We start from the raw sequence: 6,287 nt of genomic DNA, 5'->3' as shown, positions 1-6,287 counted from the left end.
CTTCCAGCAATTTTATAATACACGTTTATAACAATTCCCCACTCCTTCTTTTATAATTCATTTGGCTTTGAGCCATATTCTTTGTTTTCTAGCCTCCATTATTTCCTCTTATGGACACTTACTTTCCAACCAGTCACCAGTGGTCCTCAAGTTTTACGCAATCTAATATTTTTCTCATTATGAATACAATTATCTAATTTGGATGGGTTATAACAGTGACTGTCAATATGGGTATGTGTAATAAGAAAGGAACCTCGATGTTTTTTCATATAGAACTTTCAATAGTATCTGTAGCATGATTTTGCCAATATCCCATAAGGCAAAAGACAAAGAATGAGTGAAGTGACAGAAAAAGGAATAACAGAGGTCTGGTATGGTTTATACCTCCACCCTCCATGCCTATGGGGTTGCAACCCACAGCAGGAGTATATGATCTTCTTGGTGGCAAGTACAGCGGCCAACCCAGTCTTGCCCTCTAATTCCTTGTCACTTCCTTGTTGTTAGTTTTCAGACGAATTGTCTTTGACATTTCTTAACCGTAATTTTCTCCACCGTTCCTCAGGTATTTCCCACTCAACAGGCACTGGTAATCCCCATTTACCGGGATATATTTATACATGCATCACTAAAAGGCAGTAAAGTCTTTTAATTCAAAGGCCAGCTGCAAAGCCTTTTTAGAACTGACAATTAATTATGCTGGCCAGAGCTGCACTTTGAGTAAAACTGCATCTTCAATTCAGGTATTCAACGTACTGTGATTTTTCTGCATGATCATTTTTCTGAAATTAGGGTGTCATCTTTCTCTTTAGGGAATCACTTCTGATACCATTTAATTTTTGAAAGCTTCCACTTTTTTAACTGCAACGAGGATTGAGGGACAGGTTAAAAGGAAATTTAGAGAGAGAAAAAAATTTACTCAACAACAAAAAAACTACAGAGTGAAAAAAACCCCAGAAACTTCTTTTACCCCTTTACTATTGAAGTATTTATGGACTAGTCTTAACTTGTTAACTTAATAAATATTCCGATGTTAGAGCTTTATCATATTGAAGGTTTCTGGTGGGCCAATCCTCTGCTCAGCCTATTCTTAGGGCAGGAAGACAATGAATTCTTGCTATTCTAGATTTCCCTTCACTATTTAGGAGAACTCAGAAAGATACATACACTATAGGATTTATTTCTATCTAAGGCAAAAACACTCACTCAATTTGACATGAATTGATTTGAGAGATTAGATACTCCTTAGAAACTTTGATGAGAACTCCTTTTGACAATTAACACCACCAGTTTTATGAGCTAGGTCTCATCTGCAACCAGCTGGAAAACTAAGTAAAAACTTCCAAAACAGTTTCTGCAAAATTTATAACTTATCAAGCAGGGAAATAAACGAAATTACTAAAAAAATTTTGCATATACCACAATAATATTTCCAAGCAGCAAGTATCTTGTCATTCATACTATCTCTCCTTATACTCCACAAGAAAATCTGACATCTTCTTATATAAAAAAGAAAACCGAAACACTTTCAAAAGTCTCTTAACAAAGACACACAAAGAACTGCCCAAAAAAGAAAAAAACCAAACCTCTCAACCAATACCTACATTTCAACCTCTAAGAGGCAAATGACAAAGTACTCCATCTTATAAAGTTATATAATTAGTACCTTAAATTATTTTTGACCCACCCACTTGAAGAGCAAATCTTTATATCCCTTCTCATGACTTCCAAATAGTAGAAGAAAAATTTGCTCTTGAGAATAAACCTGACAGAACTAGATTTCTATCAGTAATTATCTGTACCTTTTTGTGGGGACAACACTGCCAGCGTAACTGAAGAATGTCCTGTATTGGTTACAAATATCTGCATGTTTGTGTGTGTACACAAAGGAATCACAGCTACTGTATTAACTCTGACACAGTACCAGTTTAGCAGAAAACTCTTTCTTTAATTCCCACTCTGCCGGGTAGTAGTTCACCCTATATTTTGTGAGCACCAACATATCCTCTTGGTATTTCACATAGGCGCTCTTCTCTGCCCTCCTTCTTTAAACAAAACAGATTAATAAGTAATAAAATGTCTTTAAGTTAGTATGAAAGAACTACCTTAAACACACACAAAAATAGGGAAAATAAAAGAGGCAAAAAACCTCATATTGTTTGTTCTGTAAGGTATAAAACCTAAAATAAATTAGCCAAAATGTTAGGGATATGGAGCCAGTCTTCTTCTTGTGATTTTCATGTACCTGCAATATTATACAGTGGAGTGACATAAACACTTTCAAAAACAATATTACATATTTCAATTTCAATTCCCCACACTTGTAGAATTACTTGAAAGTCCATTTTCTTTGTAGCTGTGAAGAAACAGAGGTAGGATTTGACAAACAGGACTGATTTTTAAGTGTTATGCAGAGAAGTAAAACAGAGAAAGTCCTTTGTCCAAAACTTCCAAATTTACTTGAGTCTTTTCCAGTCCATGACCACTCAGCTCTGTTTAAAATTCAACTTGGTTTCACCTGGTTTAGATGCTACAGTTCATTCTTGGGTTCTCACACTGTTCTCTTGATCTTGCTGGCGTTGATTCAAAACTTGCAGCTTTAGTTTTTCAGTCATATTGCAGCTTCAGTTGCCTGCAATAACTGAAAAAGCATCTTCTCACTGTGGGGTTAAAGAACTTCCCCTCCCATTTTTGCAATTGTCAAACTATACCCTTTTAACATTAATTTCTCTTTATTTCATAATTTAAACATTATCTCATAGGGTGTTACTTTCAGGTTCCAATCTGGGTTGCATCTGGACTCCCAACACACATTTTACTCATGGCATTTGAGCATTAATTTTGTTTGGTTTTTTTTTTTTTGTTTTTTTTTTTTTTTTAATCCCAATAACAAAAAATCTAATTTCATCCACAATTTCTTCTTCTTCTAATTCCTTCTTATCAAACACCAGAATTCTCACAACTCTTTTGACTCCAATCTCCTGTTCTATTAAAACGATTCCTTCCTATTTCTGAGGTCATCCCCCCAGCATTTGATGTCTTATAGCTATCTCTTTAGGCAATTTCAATGCCCACCCAAAAAAAAAAAGCAAAAACAAAAACAACTTCTAAGACTTCTAAAAATTTCCAAAATTCTCAAAAAATACCTTTCAAGACCTCTAATATGACTCTCGTGTATCAACCCTTTTCCTTTTTTTTTTTTTTTTAATTTTAATTTCTGACTTTTGAAGAAGTCCAAGGGTCATTTAAAAACTCTATGCTTCCCACTCCCATAGGAACTTTTAGTAATGGAAATAAATTAATTCCTCTATCCTAGTTTTCCTGTTTTGTAACCTTATGTTGGTATGGTGTTTTCCCTTTAAGAGGAGAAGTCCCCTGGCCAGCAGCGGCTGTCGTTACCATGGGGACAGTGGCAAAGGCAGGGGTTGCTGGGACTGGCAGAGAGGGAGGGGTGGGGGCAGGGGTCCGCTCTGGGGCTGAGTCCTCCAAGGAGGGGAGGGAGTTGCAGGGGGCTGCAGCCGGAACTGCTGACAGGACAGGGTTTTCCGGCGGAAACTAAATTGGGGCATGGGTCTTTTGCACGTAGTCTACATTCGGCACCGCTGGACTTATCGGGGGCAGAGCCGCTGGGGCTGGGACAGCCGGAGCACTCTCGGGCAGGAGAAAGGTGGCCGAAGTGGCCGTGGCTAGGACAGGCGGGATTTCCAGCGGAGCTGCTGCAGCCTATGCTGCCGGAACTGAAGCTGGGACGTGTCCCAACATGTCTATTGGAGGGACCCCTGGCCATGCGGTCTGGCCCGGAACAAACACAGGCGCGGCAGTTATGAACAGCTGAGCAGCCAGCGGCGCAGGAGCAGCGTGCGGGGGGGGGGGAACCCGCTGATACAGGGGCTAAGGTGGGCGGGGTGGCCGAGTAGGGTGGGGCAGCCGACAGGGGAACAGGGTCGGCCGGGGGGGGGGCGGCAGGGGTGGTGGAGAAACCGGCGTGGGAACAGGGGCTTGCGGGGCAGCTGGCAGAGGTGGAGGAGGTAAAATTTTAAATACATCTAAGGCCTTTTCTCTTTTTCTCCTCTTGCTCTGTCTCCGGAGTTTCTGATAATTTAAAAATCCTTCTCCCCATAGGGTCTGTGATAAATTTGGGGTAAAAATTCGTGTATGAAATAATAATCCGATGTATAATAAACAATGTTAATAAAATGTAAAATCCAGTAGGAAGCAAACCGTTCCCCCCCTCAGCCTGCCGGCTTCAGTTGCGAAACAGGACAAGGATCATCAGACTGGACAAAGACGCTAGCCAGCCTCAATAAGAATCACTTCCTCGCCAATGCAAGGAGAATTCCTTCTTGACGACGATGCAGATTTCATCAACGCCCTGGCATGATATGCAAACTGAAATCAACATAAGACTGACCTGTGAAATTGACATAAGAAAGAACCTTCCCAGAATGGAACAACGGGACTTGACAAGATCCGGGAAGGCCATCGAAAAGAAATTCGGACTATTCAGCCCACCCTGGACACCTGGACTGCCTAAGGGCAGAAAAATCCTATAAAACGGTGGACTGAAAGCTGCACAGGCGTGGATTTGGGCGTCTTGTACCCTGGTGTGCGGACCCCTATCCACCCGGCGCAGCGCTGATATTTTCCTATTTTGTGGTTTTCTCATTTTGCTGGTGTTTGATATTGTGTTATTAATAAATTGTCTTTTATTAATCTGATATTTGCCATTGCATTTATAACAGATTTGGTGCCGTGAATCGGATTTGGAGGAAGCTGCGGGGACCCACGACCCAGGAGGGTACCCCTGCTGATTTTGGCGGCCTGGTGAGTGAGGAGACCCCGCGGCTCCACCCGAACCTCTGAACCAAATTTAGAACGAGAAAACCACAAAAAGGACAGGGGAGAGGACGGATCCGGGGGCAAAGAGAGCTCGGGAAGGCAAAGGGCCTTCGAAAAGCCGCGGCTGACATTGCTCGCAAAACGTCTATGTGCACGAAGACATCCACGCAGGAAAAGGAGCTGCAAGTACTGCTGGTTGAGCGGGTGATCGGGCGAGTGTGTGAGACGTGATCTGATCACGAAGCAAGTGTGGACTTCAAGGTCGCATTTCCGTATTCCCGCGAGGGGAACAGTCGGCCGCGAAGGAAGCGATTTTGTGTGAAAACTCTCTCATATCGCTTGTCAAAACTGGGACTAGGAAAGTCACAGGGACTGATCACGGAGTGGGCAAAAAAGGGGAAGGGTACGTCCTGTAGAGCTCGGGAATTGGTAAACCCTTTTTGCAAGCGGACCAAGGTAAGGGTCCAAAGAGAATCCGAAAAGGATTGAGAACCGATCAGGGACCCCCGACACAGCTCGCTGGAGGGGTGAGTGATCGGAAAAGCCTCCATCCCCTGAGAAAGAACCAGAGACACAACGCACAGGCAGAAAGTCGACTTGCAGGGAATTTGAAGACTTGGTAAGGAAATTTGTGAAACATGGGACAGAGAAAGAGTAAACCCCAGAAAAAGACCTCAGAAAAACTCCCCTCCAGTAAGGGAATGGGAACCATGAAAATCCCTCAAAACAGTCCCTTGGGGTGGATGTTGGAACATTGGGGAGATTGCCCTCAGAGGAAAGGGAAGTCCAAAGAAAAGTTGGTGTACTATTGCATGGATGTGTGGGGTGGTGAAGAATTGAGGAACCACCTTACGTGGCCAGTGTTGGGATCATTTGAAAGTTGGACATGTAGTGAGTTGAATTGCTATGTGGAAAACAAGAGCCCCTCAGACCCTGAGGAGAGGGAATACGCCCGGCTTTGGCTAAACACCCGAACGGGTTTGTTCCCGATGAAACAGAAAGGGCGGCCCGGAACTGGGACCGAGCCCTGGGACCCCCTGGATCACCTCCCACCTCCTTACAATGGGCTGAATTCCCCACCCTCTCCAGAGCAAGTGGTGCCCACGGCTCCTTTGGACCCTCAAAATCAGCTTTTGGGGGCACAGGCATCCCAAGTAGGGAACCAGGTCTCCCATCCATTGTCCTCGCTGGCAGTCCCTCTGCTGCCACCCCCTCTCTTACCTCTTCCGTCTGGCCTGGGTCCGTCGGCAGCGCCCCCGTCGATAGATACCATGACCGCGGGAGCCCCCTCTGAGATCCCGTCTGCACAAGCATGGGAGCACTCCTGTTCACTCTTTCCACCGCAACCGGGGTTGGTCCGAGTGGAGGAGAGACTCCCCTCTGCCGCACAGGCGGCAGTTCCACCCCCGCAGTCCGGGAAAGGGAGACAGCCCACAGCTACCAGTTCTCCC

Source organism: Zosterops lateralis (assembly GCF_965231275.1).
Source record: "Zosterops lateralis genome assembly, chromosome: W".
NCBI lineage: Eukaryota > Metazoa > Chordata > Aves > Passeriformes > Zosteropidae > Zosterops > Zosterops lateralis.
The sequence above is the reverse complement of the archived record's forward strand: the minus strand, read 5'-3'. Positions refer to the sequence as shown.